This window comes from Eumetopias jubatus, unplaced genomic scaffold (assembly GCF_037043125.1).
Source record: "Eumetopias jubatus isolate StellerSeaLion01/CBP00866 unplaced genomic scaffold, mEumJub1_p1.0 scaffold_12, whole genome shotgun sequence".
Lineage (NCBI taxonomy): Eukaryota > Metazoa > Chordata > Mammalia > Carnivora > Otariidae > Eumetopias > Eumetopias jubatus.
This window is the reverse complement of record NW_028274818.1, coordinates 811,435-826,721: the sequence shown is the minus strand read 5'-3', so window position 1 is coordinate 826,721 and position 15,287 is coordinate 811,435. Positions and strand designations below refer to the sequence as shown.

Here is a 15,287-nt window from a genome sequence, read left to right as displayed (position 1 = left end):
TCAGTGCGCAAAGTTAAAGCAAATGTAAGAGTAAACACGAATCGGGATGGAAATAACTTCAGAGGGGGAGGCAGTAGCAAAGAACCGGGACCACGTATCCCTTCAGGAAAGTTACCGGCCGTATTTCAGTTCTTGGGTCTGATGGCGAGGGGGCCGGTTAAAGGGGATGTTCACCCTCGGACTTTTTTCTAAGTAGGCTGGGGCCCAGGGCGGAGCCAGAGATCAAGACCTGAGCTGAGACCGAGTCAGAGGCTTAGCCGCCTGAGCCCCCCAGGCGCCCCTCATTGTGGGACTTTTGAGATAAATTTAAACGAGCCATTCAGGGGCCACGTCTTGCTAATTTAATCCCGTGTACTCGAGGCTCTCTAAAACGCCCACGGTACCCTCACACGCGCAGGCCTCGGGCCCAGCGCGTCAGGAACGGCCGGGAGCCCACCTGCGGCCTCCCCGACCCGGCACCCGGCCCCCAGCGAACCCCCAACACCCACCGGCGGCAGAGCCCCTGCCGCCCCGACGCAGACAAAAGAGGCGGCAGTCACGTGGCGCGGCCGCCCACGCCCGGCGCGCCGTGACGTCACCACTCGGCGACCGGGCCATTGATTCCCGGCGGCGGCGGCGGCGGCGGCGGCGGCGGCGGCGCCGCTACGTGGTGGGGGCGGGCGGGGAGGGTGCGCGGCCGTGGCAGCCTCTGGGGTCGGGCCGTGGCCCGGAGGATCACCGCACCCGGTAAGGAGAATGTTTCCTTCTCCGCACCCCCTTCCCGACCCGAGCCGCTGAGAGAGGGGGGCGCTGGGGGGAGGGGGCCCGGGGGTGTGCGTGCGCGTGCGCCCGGGCGCGTGCGCCCGCGTGTGTGTGCGCGCGCGCGCGCGCGCGTGCGTGTGTGCCCGGGCGCGCCCGGTGCGCGCGCGGATGCCCTGGCGCGCGTGCCATCGGAGCCCAGCAGCTGGGTACCAGCGGCTCTGCTGCCCTCGGCGCGGACAGCGTCTGGACGCGGGGCGCCTGGGGCTCGTCCAGGGCCGCGCCGCCCTGCGCCTCCCCGCCGGGACCTCCTGCGCCCGCACCGCAGCCCCGGGGCAGCCCGCGCTGCCCCTGCGTGCCTTCCGCGGGGAAGGCGTGGGCGTCCGCCGCGGACAGCCCGCTGCGGGTCGCGGCCACCGCGCGGTGCCTCGGCCTGGCCCTGCTGCAGGAGGCCTAGTTGCGTCACCGTGGCCTGTCCTCCGGCCTCCGTCTGCTCGGCGTGATTCTCGGGCCCCGCCAGAGGGTAAGCCTGCCGCAGGTGTTCGTGTGATGTCAGAGTTTGGGAGACCTGCCTTTCAAAAAGGGATACCTGTCATTGGGTCTTCAGTGCAGCGCGGGGGAGCCCCAGCAGGCGCTTGGCAGAGACGGCGGAGGCTGAGCTGCTTGGGCCGCACGCTCGCGCCCAGAGGCCTGTGCTGCCGCCGGGGAGGGGGGCGGTAGGTGACGGGGAGCGCAGAACGCAGGAGCCTCAGGTTGCCGAGAAAACGAGAGTGATGGTGCCAACTTCTCTCCTTACCAAAGAAGGCACGTTCCCATCGTTGCAGAGCTCCCGAAATATCTTGTTCGTTATTTAAACAAACAGTTGCGTGCTTGCTGTATGGGAAGCGGAGGAGTAAGAGTGGAAATGGGCGTGAACTTTGGAGTCAGGTCTGCCGTTTGCCGTCGGTGTCACATTCAGTGAGTTGTTAACTCCTCCCGCTCGCGCTTACCGACCAAATGAGGGTAATTATGTCCACCTCGCAGGGCTATTGTCAGAATTTGAGGCGTCCAGCTATTATTAGTAAGGGTACAGCACCCAGGCACTTGAACTTGCTCCCTTGCTGAGGGCTTCCCATGGGTACAGCTGATTGAGAAGGGGGGAACTTTTTGCTATTTTGGGTGTTTGCCATTCTGCCAGATGTGATGAAGCAGACGGGGCGGGGGGGGGGAGGGTAGTAGAAGGAGGAATCTCAAAATCCATAATCTCTCTACTAAAGACCTCATAAAATTTTACAACTGGAAAGAGGTTAAGTCCTCGTTTAATTACAGCTTCTCTTTATTGAGCACTTGGTATGTGCCTCACACTGTACAGAACACTTTACATCCACTGATTTAATACCTCCTGCAACCCAGTGCAATAAGTAAGCATATCCCCATTGTTCAGATCCAGAAGATTAGTCTCGGCCAAAATCCCGACGCTAATTAATGGCAGAACTGGAACTGGAACCCAGGCTTCTCGGGCTTCTTCTTTCTCAGTGACTACAGTCCTAGCATCGTGAACCTGGGGTAATGGGGCAAGGGAAGCATAAGCAGAGTTCAGAGGGCCAGTATTTGCTGAAAGAATAATATTTCAAATTGTTCAGTGATAAATTATCTTTTATTTTACATTTTACCCAGCATTGTCCAGATGTGAACCGAGATTTGGCCTTTTCACCCAGAGAAAAAGGAAAGGCTCATGGGCACACAGTGCTGGGATCGTGGGCACACAGTAGGTATTTGGTAAATACCTGTGGAAAGAAGAAAAAATCTTGAGGTATTGTTATTTCTGCCGGAATGAGACCCATTGCTTAATACACAAAGGCTTCCTTAGCTAGCTGTTCTAGCTTTATACGGTAATGGTGTAATGTGAGCATCTTTCTTGTTCATGGATTTAAAGATTTGAAGCTGTATTTTAGTCTGAGATTGGTATTGTCTGTGACCAACCGATTAGAGTTTTCAAATATGTGAACAAGAGGACCTGAGCTTCGGGCATCTGTAGTGACCTCTTGAGAAACAGCAGTTTATTTTGCTCTAACATCTGTTAGAATTGGACCATAATGGGTCTAGCTGTCCGAATTAAGTTTTCTAGAGAACACTGGATGATTGTTTGGTATAGGGTAAAGAGTTCAAAATATTAAGTTTGTGGCAACATTAAATATTTGGGAAAGACCTGTGACTGATGTGCATTAATGTGGGAATAGTAAACTGGTTTTAAATAGATATTCTTGGTGTCCTTGATCAGCTGTTCCGTGTTAGTTCTCTGAAGATGACTTAGGGCCATAGAGTGGATTGTATAAACTCACAGGTTTATGTTACTCATCCATATAGACTGTAACTTACACACACACCTAAGGACCTGTCGTTGCTGCTTCTGTACCCTCCCGGATGCCTCGAAGCCACCTATTTCACTGTCTTTATCAAACTTAATGGGAGAAACTCTCACATAATCTATCCTCCATTACCCTTGTACCCCATCATCACGACATACACAGTGAAGCTCTTTCGCCCAAAAAAGGGTATATTAATCCAGTTGTGAATGGCAGAAACCCAGTATAAACTTAAGCAAAAAAGAGTCCCCCAACCTCCTGTGATCATTTAACTAGGAAGTCCAAAGATGAGCTTCAGGTATGGCTGGATCATAAGGCTCAAAGAATGTCATGAAGACCCTCTTGGCCCTGCCTTTCTCGTTTATTGACCTCATTTTCTCCTGCTGCCTTCTGTAGACATGCTGAAAAAGCTGAGCACTGGCAGCCCCAAGCGGGTGACTTTACAGTTCTCTTCTGCATTGTAAACTAATCTCAGTGGCCAAGGAGACACGGATGCCATGGTTGGTCAGGTCTGTGTCACAGGCCCACTCCTGGGATGAAGGAGTAACCTGCTCCTGCATAACCACATGGGATGACTACTGTGTGCATGTGCGCGCATGCTCATATCCCACCTCTTTGAGGCCCTTCCAAAGCCTTCCGACTGGAACGAATCCCCCTGGTTTTGTGTGTCCGTCGAGTTGTTGCTGTGTTGTGGCACTGACACTGACCCTGAGCCTCCTAACCCCTCCACACCTGTGTGGCGGTTGCATCCGCCCTTCCCCACAGCTTCATCCGACTGACTGCCTTCTGGACTCAGGTCATGCTTCTCCTCCCAGAAGCCGTCCTTGACCTCCATCAGTGAGTTAGGCCCCCTTCTCTCCTGCTCATGGGTAAACACCTGATTTGGTCACTCCCATCCTTAGTTGGCATTATTTCTCTTCTTAGCACTTACAACCAGTTGATGTATATTGATTTGTTTATTGCCTATCTCTCCTTGTTAGAACATCAACTTCATGAAAATAACGAGGAAAAGAGGTTTTGTTTCATTTACTGCTGTGTCTCTAGGACCTAGGACAGTGCCTGCACATGCTTTGTGCTTAATAAATGTTTATTAAATGAATGAATGAAAATCTGCCCACAGGGAGAAAACGCTGACATCGTGTTGATGAGGATTCCAGTCTGCACGATAGATACAGTTTTCACTGTAAATTCTGTAAACTCCAGTACTGCGAGCCCACCCTGGAAAGGCAGAACCTCTCCCCAGGTCCCTGCAGAGGCCAAGGGTCAGGCCCCAAGGAAAAGCCACATGGAATTCCACCCCTTGAAATGTTTCCCTCCATACTCAACCCTTTCTGAACTGTGATAGGTTGTATATGGAGGCTTTTTCCATAGTTTGAGTCCTTTTCCGTAGGGTATTTATTTTTAAAACATTTATTTGAGCACTTACAAGGTGCCAGGCACTGTCCTAAGCCTTTTATAAATAACTCATTCTTCGACTGGAGTTTTGGGAACAGGGTTGTGAACTTTAAAACTTTTTTTTCTTTTTAAATACCAAAACACTCAAGAAACACTGAAAAATCCCAATTAGAGGGACGCCTGGCTGGCTCAGTCAGAGGAACGGTCAACTCTTGGGGGAGAGCAGAGTTCTCGCCCCACATTGGGTGTGGAGATTACTTAAAATCTTTGGGGAAAAAATCCCAATTAGAAAATTCTGCAAGGAATGAGACCCCTCCATGCAGCTCATCTCACCCTCCAGAGGTGGACCTACTGCCTGTGTTATTCACCTCCTTCCTGAGGAGGATTTTAGTTGTGGTCATTAAAGAAATGAAATTATATCTACATACCCATGTGTGTATACACAGTATTGATATATAGACCTCCCTGTATGTGTGGTCGTTTGGTTGTTGCCCAAATGCAGCCACGCTCTGCATGCCTATCCACACTCTTCCTCTCCCCTCCTGTGGCCAGGGTGCTTCTGCTGCACCCACCACTGCTCCCAGGGACACAGAGCTGTCCTGCCTGGGGGCGAGGGGGAGCTGGCAGGACAGGGCTGCTCAGGTGTTGGTCTCCCGGCCTCTCCCAGGGAAGGCCCACATCTGTGCCCAGCACCCCGCAGAGCACGTCCGTCTTCCCAGGTTACTGTGCCTTCCCTTCCAGAAACCCTACCCACGCCCATTCCCTTTTGTTTCTTCTTTTAACAAGTTCTGGTAGCATTGGAGACTTGGGGAGGTGGGGGCTAGTGTTTAAGCCCACACTTACCTCCACCTGCTGCGGTGCACGGAGCAGGCGTAGTCCTGACACGCTTCCAGAAAAGTGAGTCCCCGTGTCCACACCCAGCGCTCTCTGTGCCTGCCCCAGCCTGCCTACCCCAGACTGGGTATTTTAACTAAAAAAGGAAAAGCTTTGCTACATTGTCTGGCTTTAATATGCATCTTTTGTTATGATTAAGTTTGAATTCTTTTTGCATATGATTATCATTTTTATTTCTATTTTTTAAAATTCTCAGTTAATATTTGTCTATTCACTTAATTGCATTTATTTTTTTTATAAAATTATACAAAGTCCCTAAAAAAAAACCTGAGTATGTGCTCATGATAAAAACAAACAAAAAACTTTATTTGCTGTGAATATTTTTCTAATTTGTTGTTTGCCATCTACTTTTGGCTTTTTCATTAAACATACAAAACCTATTTTTCATTATTCTGTAGACAAATTTTGTACTTTCTGATTTCTTCTTTGCTTGTAAGTTTTAAAATGTTTTTTCTTCATTCTGTATTATAGTATTTTATGTTTTGCTTTTTTAATTACCTTAAAAAGCTAATAATCAGTTTTATTTCCAATTTTAACAAAATATTTGATGAAAATATTGTGTAATGTTTTAAATAAAATCAGTTTGAATTAGATGAAGGCCTATGTTTTATTTTATATTACATGAGTGTATATATCATATATTTTTCCTTTTTAAAGTAATTTGTTAGACCATCAAAGCCTGTTCTACGGAACTGAGGTTGAAATGTATGTGTAATCCTCACAATGTTATGTTCTTGGCATACCCGTGCCCCTCCGCAGGGCGGTGTTTATCTGTGGCTGCTGATCTGTCTTGTCCTACCGGCAGCTCTTCGGCGTGTAGCCAGGAGGATGAGTTTAGCTCCTTCCAGTTCCCTCAGCCCAGTTTCCCTGCGACTCTTTTTTATTACGATACAGTTATATACAATAGACAGCAAATACTTCAACAAATATGGACAAATACGACAAATATATGCCCAGTCACCATCCAAATCAGGAAAATAAAACATTTCCATCACCCCAGAGAGTTCCCTCACGCCCCTTCCTAGCCATCCCTGTCCCCAGAGGCCACCCCTGCTCTAAGGTCTGTCATCCCCATAGACTAGTTCTGCTGTTCTAAAACCTCCCGTAAATGGGATTCTACAACACGTACTTCTGTGTGTGGCTTCTTTCATTTGGGCTCAAACGTTGCCTTCTGTGTGAATATACATCAGTTTATGCACTCACCCCGTGACGGACATTTGGTTTGTTTCCAGTTAGGGCTTTTAAGAATAAATCTATGAATATTTTTTTTCTTCTTTTATTGAGGTACAAAGCACATCACATGAAATTTGCTGTCTTACCATTTCCAAGCATACAGTGCAACAGTGTTACCTACATTTGCATTGTGAAACATCTGGAACTTTTTCTCTTGTAAATCTGAAACCCTGTACCCATTAGGCAACAGCTCCCGCTTTCCCCTTCTTACTCCTGGCTCTGAACATTCTTATAGAAGTCTCTTTGTGGCCATTTCCTTGTATTTTCCTTGGTAGGTACCTGGGCGTATAGTTGCTGGTATGAGGGTAGCCGTATGCTTGGCCTTGGAAGGAACTGCCAGACAGCTCCCAAAATGGCAGCTCCGTTTCATGTCGCCGCCAACAGTGCCCGAGAGTCCGGTTGCTCCAAATCCTCGCCCAGTTTAGATACTGTGAGGCTTTTCACTTAGCTGTGCCAGTAGCCGGGAGGTGACGTGGCGTCTCACGGTGTCATCACGTGGTATTTGAATCATTTGCTTCCATGACTAGACTCGGAGCTTCTTAAGGGAAAGTTTCGTGCCATTTGTACCTATCTTTTCATTCTTACTGACCCCCCCATTTTTGGGGTGATAGAGGCTTTCTAGTAGAAAACTTGGAAATTGTAGGAAACCCTGAAATGAGTAAAACCACTGGTCACCCTATGCATCCGTACACGTTGGCGTCTTCACGCAGCGCTGTGCTGCTCACACCACAGACTGGTTGGCTCTGGCCTCGGTTGACCAGCCAGCCCCCCACTCTGCCACCTTAGGGCAACACCTGTCCACAGCAAGGGGCCTTCATCACGAGAAAGCCCGACAGCTTGTTGTGTGTTCTTGGCCAGAACTGTCACATGTACCACAGGCAAGAAAAATGGATTGCCGAGAGGAGGTTATTAGACTAATTACAATCCTCCCCCTGGGTCTGGGGAGGGAGCCTGGCCTCAGGAAAGTGGACAGAATCAGGGCTGTCTCAGAAAGAAAGGCTTAGTGGGCGCCTGGGAGGCTCAGTTGGTTGAGCGACTGCCTTCGGCTCAGGTCATGATCCTGGAGTCCCGGGATCGAGTCCCGCATCGGGCTCCCTGCTCGGCGGGGAGTCTGCCTCTCCCTCTGACCCTACCCCTCTCATTCTCTCTCTCCCTCAACAGTACCTGGCACTTAGGCATATTGTTTCCCAAAGCTAAAATTATTCTCTATTTTCAATTTCACGTTCTGTGCTCTGTTCACTTACTATGATTTAAACATGTTCCATGGCATTAACTCTGTAAATACCACTGTTACTTGTTGTATAACTCGTGGTCATTCCAGAATCTTTACGACCATATCTCCAGCTGGAGACAGTAAGGCTCTTTTCAGGTTTTTTCCTGTTGTAAACCATGCTATAGCAAATGCAACTTTTCATACTAGATTTCAAATTCTCTTCCCCAATGTAGATTTTTATTATTTTATTATTATGTTTATTCATAATAACTAGTAATAGGATTACATTTTTTTTAAGTAGGCTCCATGCCCAGTGTGGAGCCCAACACAGGGCTTAAACTCATGACCCTGAGGTCAGAACCTGAGCTGAGGATAAGACTCAGGCCCTCAGATGACTGAGCACCCAGATGCCCCTAGGGTTACATTATCAATAGTAATGGTTATTGACCATTAACTGAGGTTACGGACATTCAAGACATCTGACACACAACATCCAATTACCTTATAAAACAGTAGAAGCCATCACTGGTCTTAACTGCCGTAATAGGAAAGTGCCTGCTTCTCCTCCTCGCATTGTTTCCTCTCCCCCAGCCCCTTTCCTTGATCCCGTCGTTGACGTGTACTTACTCCACAGATATCTGCCGAGCACCTTCTATTGCCAGAGCACTAGGCTGGGTCACAGGGGTCTAAGATTCGCACTGCTCAGGACAGACAGACATTATGAGTAATCAAATGATCTTGCAAATAGGTAGCTACAACTAGTGATAAAGACCATGAAGAAAGCTTTCCTCCCTCTCCCGCTCCCCCTGCTTGTGTTCCTTCTCTCGCTGTCTCTCTCTCTGTCAAATAGATAAAATCTTTAAAAAAAAAAAAAGCTTTCCTCCAGTTATGGGTACTATAAATTTTATGTGCCTTCTGCCCTCTGGTGTAGGGACAGGACTGGGGGAGAAAACAGTGCGTGACTTGGCTTTTTCAAGGCTGCAGGAGTGCTCTGTGACTGTTGGACAAACAGAATGGAACGTGACTTTTGTGAAGTCTGATTAGGGGAGGTTTGGCCAGGAAGTGGGGGCATACTGCAGACCTTGTTAGGACCTTGGGCCTTTATCCAGAAACCAGTGGGTAGCCATAAACGGTTTAAAGAAGGGAGATGGCAGTGACCTAATCATATTTGAGAACATTCTGGATAGGGCCAGAGTGGATTCCTAGAGTCCAAGATTAGATTGTGAAGGTAAGCATGGAGTCCCCAACTAGCACTGAGTAATCTCATTTTTTTTTACCGATTTTATGAATGAAGACGTAGACCATGCTACATTTTCATGTCGCTAGTTATTAATGTGAGTATTTTCCCAAGTGTTTGTACTTGTGTGTGTCTGTGTGTGTGTGATTGCCTTTTTATTGACTATAGTTTTAGTGGGGGTAGCTTAGTGTCGTGGCCAAGGGCACCAGCTTTGGAGCCGGATGCCTGTGTCTGGATCCTGCTGGCTGTATTACCTTGAACAACCTATATAGCTGTGGTCAGCCTCAGTTTCCTCCTCTGCAGCCTGGGGACAGCAGTAGTGCCCCTGTCTCCTAGGTGATTGTGGGGTTATGGGGTAAAGCACAGCACTGGCCCGTTGAGCACTGTGTGTGCTGTCTTGTCTAAATACCTGGCATACACAGATGCTTGTGAGCTCTGGCCGGCATGTGTGGTAAGCGTTCCCTCTCTGCGTTGTGTTACTAATGCATTTTTAAACTTGTTTTCAAACAATGTCGTATTTTTTGAAGTACAAAACTTATCTGCAGTGAACAGAGGTCCTGCTTTCTGATATCTTCCATTGCTATGAAATAAGTCATACATACTGACTTGTTTTTTAGTGTTTTTATTTAAAATATAGATAATCCTTTAATCCATTTGTAATTTATTCTGCCTTATTAATATAAGGCAAGGCTGTAAATAGACTTTTTCCCCAAAAAAGCCAACAAATTGGCTGAGCTCCATGTTTTGACATAGCCTTCTTCCCCTCACCGCTGCTTTCGGCTTCCCATCATGCAGTGGACCCGTACACACACTAAGGCCTGTTGAGGGAATGTGGTTCTGCCAGTCTGTACTCCGTTCTTGCAGGACACCGCTACGGCCGTGAATTAATTAGCGTAACTGTCTTCTTTCTGATCATTTTGTCAGATACCCACTCCTTACTGCTCTCACCTCAGTAGAATTTGCAGTAAACCGTTAATGAATTTGGCTCTTGTTGGCATTCATAAACTGTTCCGCCGTCACATTTGGGGTTGGTGATCCTTCTATTTAAGACATGTTCTGCAGCGGAGTTTTATACTCTTCCACAGGTAGGCTGTGCACATTCCTTGAGATTATTCCTAGATGTTTCTCTCTCCTTTTTTTTAAAATGTTTTATTTGCTATTAAGAATGTAGTATTTTGGGGCGCCTGGGGGGCTCAGTTGGTTAAGCGGCCGCCTTCGGCTCAGGTCATGATCCTGGAGTCCCGGGATCGAGTCCCGCATCGGGCTCCCTGCTCAGCGGGGAGTCTGCTTCTCCCTCTGAACCTCTTCCCTCTCGTGCTCTCTGTCTCTCATTCTCCCTCTCAAATAAATAAATAAAATCTTTTTTAAAAAAAAAGAATGTAGTATTTTTATCCTACTACATATAAGGAAGAAGTTGTGTTTTGTATATTTTTCTTACATCCAGCCATATTCCTTGACTGCCATTGGTTTCCTAAGAGTTTTTCATTCTGCAATCGATTAGAGTTTTGGTATTATCTGCACGTAATCTGTTTTCTCTTTACTTTTAAGTTTATCTGATATTTCTGTTTTCCATTATATGCTAGAATTTCCAAAACAATTTTAATACCATATTTCACTTTAAGACTGTTGAGCATAGAACATGCTACTGATTCAAAAAGAGCTTTTGGGGGCTACCATATTAGTGCACCACACATTGTAATTCACATTACAGTATCAGAAATGTTAGGGTTGCGTCTCAGAATCGAAGAAATAAGATCATAGTAGTAATGGTGGCCCTCATTTTCTCATTTAGTGGGAATGCCTAACCCATTTTAAATATGATATTGGCTGTTGGTTTGTTGTTATATGTTTTCAAATGAAAACAAAAGACTCTAATTCTACCGGACAGTAATGAGAAAGGTGTACTGTTTGGTTTAACTAACACGTGGAGATGGGGCTGTGCACATGTCCTCTCTGATGCACAAATCCCTGGCTACAGAGCGAGGTCTCTCCTCCTTTTGCATTCAGAGCTCCCTGGTTTGCCCTGACCATTAAGGATGGTGTATTCGTTTCCCAGAACTGCAGTACAAATTACTGCAAATTTGGTGGCTCCAAACAAGAGTTCTGGAGGCCAAAGATCTGAAATCCGTATTGTTGGGCTGGGCTCCCGCCAGGGGCTCTCCGTGAGAACCCCTTGCAGGCTCTGGTGCTTACCTTGTGGCTGCATCGCTCCTGTCTTCAAAGGTCAGCCTCTCCACAGCTCTCTTCACTTACCTTCTCCCCGGTGTGTGTAGTTGGGAATGTTTGCGACCTGGTCAGTGCTGAAGGAAAGGCTTTTAAAGACATGTGTTAGGAATAGCAAAGCCTTTTTCACTCCCTTTGGGAATAACACTGTGGACATCTGGAAATGGCTCTAGTTCAGTGTCCACAAAGTCAGTCCACTGAGAGTTCTGCAGGAGCCCCTCAACCTCCGCCCCTTCTGCTGTCCCCAGTCTCCTCCTCGGCCTCAGCTCTACGGCAATGGGGAGATGGGCAGACTACATTTCTTCTAAGACTATTATGAAGACAGAATTCAAAACTGCTCAGTTAAGACTAGAGAGCTTAAAAAAGTAAAGTCAGCATATCATTTATTTTGTAAATTGGTCATTCAAGGAATTGGCTGTTTGGCAAACGGCTGTTCAGCACTTGGCTATTGGTGACATCAGGCTGCTTACCCAGGACACAGTGCAGAGCTGAGGGTCAGAGGCTACGCCTGCCCAGCGCAGAGCTGCACCTGTCCCTCTGCCTCCTGCAGACCATGGACATGGGGACATGACCTTGGAGCAAGCTGGGACAGCCCATCCACTTGCAGACTGGGCCCTAGGGACAAAGAGCAGGCAAGAGTGAATGGGAGGTCCCCCCTTTGGACCCTGACTCAGAGGAGCCCAAATATGGGCCAGCAGCCAGGTGAGAAGTCGGTCGTATGCCATGTGCCAGGCCAGTCTGGCATAGGAGAGGCAGATTAAGAGAGTCAGGGCTTGATGCATAAAGTTACAAGAAGGTCATCTTGTGGGGTTTTAGCAGACTAAATATGTGTTGATGGTGTAAACTTTATGTGAAATATTTAGCACAGGCCTGTTAGCCATTATTCTCGTACGGTTTTGACATTGTTACTAATACTGTATCTTCCACGTATGATGACACTTGCTATCACCTGGTGCCTATAGATAGTTGGTAAATCCACTTTTCTTGCATTTACTGGATAGTTTTGATCAGGTATAGGCAGTTTCTGCTAGTAGAGATGCTGTTAGAGACCTCTGTCTCTGGAGTACTTGAAGCACCTCTTACCTTATTGTAACTTCAAAAGCCAGTCTGGTCATTAACACCAGACATCAACATAAATACAGCCACTGGGCAGGTCACCGGTCTGTGTGCAGAAAGCCTTACAGGTTATCAGAGCAAGTGGGGTTACTGTGGGAAGACCCTGAGAATATGCTGAGATTATGTTGATGTGGCAGTAGCTGTTTCAGTGAAATCAAAAACCCAGTGATAAAGAGTTGAAGAGAAACGATAACCAAAAAGGCAGGCAATACATGCATGCCTAGCAGCTCTATGAATTGCTTATTATGGATTTCCTAGGAGTTAAGATAAGAACAGGAGTTTTTTGGGGTGCCTGGGTGGCTCAAGCGGTAGTGTCTGCCTTCGGCTCAGGTCATGATCTCAGGGTCCTGGGATCGAGTCCTGAATCGGGCTCCCGCTCAGTGTGGAGTTGGCTTCTCCCCCTGCCCTTCCCCTGCTTGTGCTCGCTCTCTGTCAAAGAAATAAATAAAACCTTAAAAGAAAAAAAAAAGAACAGTTTATTTATGTGCATGTTCTGTTCTGAAATGATGCCCTAGTAGTTAAAAGTAACTTAGTAATTTATTACTTTTTTTATATAACACGTTGCAAGTTAAGTAGCAAACACTCACAGGCAGGATGTTTCTGTTGCAGCATGGCTCTCTGAGCAAGTATTGAAGGAGTGTGCAGACGTCTGCTTTCCAGAACGGACATAGATGGTTCAGTTGGAGGTAGCCCTATGTGCATAAGGTCTGGCTATAGGAAATGACGGAGTAAAAGCACTGCTGTAAACATGCATCCCTGCTTGCGGTCAGGTTATACACAACAACTCAAATTAATCATTCCAAAGCCAGACTAACATTTATAGTTAAAAGGCAAAGATAACCAAGATTGGAGACTAAAACCACCCCGGCAGCCCAGATGATAACACAACCTTCTCCATCATCAGGGGGAGCACAGGTTCCCAGCGGCACATCGGGAGCCAGATCTTGGCAGCACTGAGAGCACTGAGAGCACAGAGCCAGGGGCTGTTTGACGCATACCTTACTTTAGATGGTGACTCTCATGTAGGCGCTTGCTAGCAAGGAGCCCTAAGGTGTATGTACACAGGAGGACTTGAATTTGGCATTTGGGGTTACTTCACAAGCAGACACTCACGGGCCCCAGAGGGGAGCACCTGTGTGTTCATGGTGCCTTTATGCACAGAGGAAGCATGGGAAGGGTAGGCACCGGTGAATTAACAGCAGAGGACTGGGGTCAGTTTGTTTGCATTCTCTGAAATTTTCTGCAATTGACATGTTACTTTTGGCTCATTTTTAAAAAGTGCTCCATCCAATAGAACAGCACAGAGATTGACCTCACTGCCTCACAAGCGTGTGGGAGCTGAAGCAGTCCGGGCGGGGGGTGGGGTGCAGGGGGCGGCTCCTGAGGGAGACTGTCTTCCGGTGCTGGAGCTGCAGGGGCGGAGGACCGTTACACGGCTCGCGCCCACCGGCTCGGGAGTGTGTGTCCCCCTCTGCGTCAGCACCACGTCCTGTGTCAGGTTAAAAGGGAGCTTCCCCTGCGTCCAGTAGCTGTGATTGAGGCTTTTCTAGACCATTCTTGTAGAGGGGTCAAAGGCTGTGGGATTGTTTAGCCGGAAGGTAGGAAAAGTGGTAAGACCTAACACATTTTACTTACATGGAAAATAGAACATAGTGAGACAGGCTGGAAGGACAGTAGGGAGAGTTTGTGGTTGTTTTTAACCTTTTCAAATTGTGAAGTATAGCGCATCTGTGCAGAAATGTGCATAAAGTGCAAGTGTGTGGCTTAATGAGTTGTGGGGAAGCAGCCAGTATCCATAGTCACCTCCTTCCTCCCTGGACGTAACCCCCTCCTGGCGTTTATGCAGTGCCTCCTACAGTCTTGCCTGGTTTGGGACTTCACGATGTGGAACCAGATAGGACCGATATGACTTCTTTCACTTGCTATCGTGTTTCGATAATTACCCACTTTATTGCATGTGATTACAGTTCTTTTTTTTTTTTTTTTGAAGATTTTGTTTATTTATTTGACAGAGAGAGACACAGCGAGAGAGGGAACACAAGCAGGGGGAGCGGGAGAGGGAGAAGCAGACTCCCCACGGAGCAGAGAGCCCGATGCGGGGCTCGATCCCAGGACTCTGGGATCATGACCTGAGCCGAAGGCAGACGCTTAACGACTGAGCCACCCAGGCGCCCCGTGATTATAGTTCTTTCACGTCTGCTGCTATAGAATATTCCATCATTGGCATATGCCACCCTTCACCCATTTTACTTTTCATGGACATTTGGGATGCTTCCAGGCTGGGAGCTGTTGTGAATAAGGTAACTGTGAACTCCGTGTACATGTATCCAGGTCTGGAAGTGAAATTGCTGAATTGTAGGGTGTGTATATTCACACCTTCCTATGTAATGGGAAACTGGTTTCCTGTAGAGATCAGGAGCTGCTCCCACCTGGTCTGATCCGATGGTTAAGGTGCCTGTCTGAGGGAAGGGCAGTCTCTGTGGCCTTCCTGAGCATTTCCCCCATACGGTGAAGTTGAGTATTGAGTCCTGTTTTGTAGGTTTGTCCATCTTTTCCATTTCTTCTTTGGACGTTCCTGGTCTTTCTATCCAGTGGTCTATTAGCTAACCAACCCTCTGAAGGTTACTATGTGGAGGATGTGAGGATGTATAACACCTGTTTCCTGCCTGGAGGAGAAGACTGTCAAGGCAGATACATAACCAAGTAATTCACAGCACTGTGATCTTTGTTGAGGGCCATTCTTCCCCACCAGGCTGTTAGTGGAGGATGCATATCCTCAGTGCTTAACACCTGACGTGGCACACACTTAGGGAAGTTCTGTTCAGTGACTGAGGCATTTTCGGAGGCTGGTGAAAGTGCTCTAGTAGTGTATGTGCTGAGTCATGGAGAAGCA

At 47.6% G+C, this 15,287-nt stretch overlaps 1 protein-coding gene across 1 annotated transcript in view; it reads left to right on the top strand.

Annotated features, from left to right (window-relative positions):
• The first annotated feature begins 704 nt into the window (after positions 1 to 704).
• ADAR (adenosine deaminase RNA specific) overlaps positions 705 to 15,287 on the top strand; it is a 38,676-nt gene continuing 24,093 nt past the window's right edge. The window contains exon 1 of the mRNA XM_028090337.2: positions 705 to 726. The gene's annotated coding sequence lies outside the window, so the exon portion shown is untranslated. The remainder of the gene's footprint in view (positions 727 to 15,287) is intronic.